Below are 1798 nucleotides of genomic sequence, written 5' to 3'. Positions count from 1 at the left end.
AAAAACAAACAAACAAATCCATCTAGTCTATCAGTTCAAAATTAGAGACGACTAGTTTAGCTTTGTGCGAACATACGAAACAAACACCCCAGAAAAAGAAGAAGAAAAGAAATGGTCTTATTGTCTTCATCATTTTTTGTTGTTGTTCTTGTTCTGTAGACAACGTTCTCTGTAACCTTCCCTACAGGATTTGTTGTGGAATGATGCAACGTGGTTGATGATTGCACATTAGTAGTTTTCATATTCTTAGAAAAGTTATATTCTTGCTCAGACTTGGAGTATGGATCTTATAATAACATTGTTATTGTTATCATTATCATAAGCAAAATATTGCTCAGACTTGGAGTATGGATCTTATAATAACATTGTTATTGTTATCATTATCATAAGTGAAATATTGCTCAGACTTGGAGTATGGATCTTATAATAACATTGTTATTGTTATCATTATCATAAGTGAAATATTGCTCAGACTTGGAGTATGGATCTTATAATAACATTGTTATTGTTATCATTATCATAAGTGAAATATTGCTCAGACTTGGAGTATGGATTTTATAATAACATTGTTATTGTTATCATCATCGTAAGTGAAATTATGCTCAGACTTGGAGTATGGATCTTATAATAACATAGTTATTGTTATAATTATCATAAGTGAAATATTGCTCAGACTTGGAGTATGGATCTTATAATAACATTGTTATTGTTATCATTATCATAAGTGAAATATTGCTCAGACTTGGAGTATGGATCTTATAATAACATTGTTATTGTTATCATTATCATAAGCAAAATATTGCTCAGACTTGGAGTATGGATCTTATAATAACATTGTTATCATTATCATAGGTGAAATAAATTTCTTATTACAAATAGCCTTATGACTTATGACTATATTCTTGGAGCCTCTTTATTTTCTAATAATTGAATTGAAGGAATAGTTGAATAAGAATATTCATAATGTTATATCTATTGATTACTGTTGTCCATATCATAAATCTACTCTGACACTTTTATTCATCCATATTTCATGCGCACTTTAGGGATTGCAGGGACCGAAGGGTGAACAAGGAAATTCTGGACAACTTGGATCTCCTGTAAGTTAATTAAAGTCATCTATGTTATGTAGACAATTTCACAGTTCACAACGAAGTATTTTCGAATGTACAATAAGCGACGGTTAATAAAAAAAATACATTTGTACTTTTTTTTTTTACTTTTATCGAAATAGAAAAAACAAAACAATCTTTACCTAGCATAAAATGTCATTAACCGTTATTTAGCTTGTGTAACTTTAAATAGCAGGAAAGTAATATTCAGTTTTGGTGAATAGTTCGAGTTAATGAACAATCGTTACTATCGAGAACTCCTAACAGACAATAAGTTTAGATTTTTTTCCCCCTTATTAGTTTGATTTTAAGTTCAGAATTTCCAGTATATGACTTCCTGGAAAACATTGACCTTTTAAGTTAACCTCCAAATAAAGATCTCGGCAGACAAACTAAGAATCTGGTAAAGGGATCATCAATGAAGTACGTATGCATCAAGGGGAGTTTGTTTTGATTTCAAAACCATACAAAAAAGTACACCGGGGAAGAGGGTTTCGGAAAGAGCGTACGTTTTTGTTTGTTTGTTTTGAATTTCGCGCAAAGCTACACGAGGGCTATCTGCGCTAGCCGTCCCTAATTTAACAGTGTAAGACTAGAGGGAAGGCAGCTAGTCATCACCACCCACCGCCAACTCTTGGGCTACTCTTTTTACCAGCGAATAGTGGGATTGACCGTCACATTATAAC

At 32.0% G+C, this 1798-nt stretch overlaps 1 long non-coding RNA gene across 1 annotated transcript in view; it reads left to right on the top strand.

The window, feature by feature from the left end:
* Positions 1-1101, top strand: part of LOC111089603 — a 7783-nt gene extending 6682 nt beyond the window's left edge. Inside the window, exon 3 of the long non-coding RNA XR_002613831.1 lies at positions 1047-1101. This is a non-coding gene — a long non-coding RNA (uncharacterized LOC111089603). The remainder of the gene's footprint in view (positions 1-1046) is intronic.
* Positions 1102-1798: the final 697 nt, after the last annotated feature.

The sequence above is a fragment of the Limulus polyphemus genome, unplaced genomic scaffold, assembly GCF_000517525.1.
Source record: "Limulus polyphemus unplaced genomic scaffold, Limulus_polyphemus-2.1.2 Scaffold6747, whole genome shotgun sequence".
Classification (NCBI taxonomy): Eukaryota; Metazoa; Arthropoda; class Merostomata; order Xiphosura; family Limulidae; genus Limulus; species Limulus polyphemus.
The sequence above is the reverse complement of the archived record's forward strand: the minus strand, read 5'-3'. Positions and strand labels throughout refer to the sequence as shown.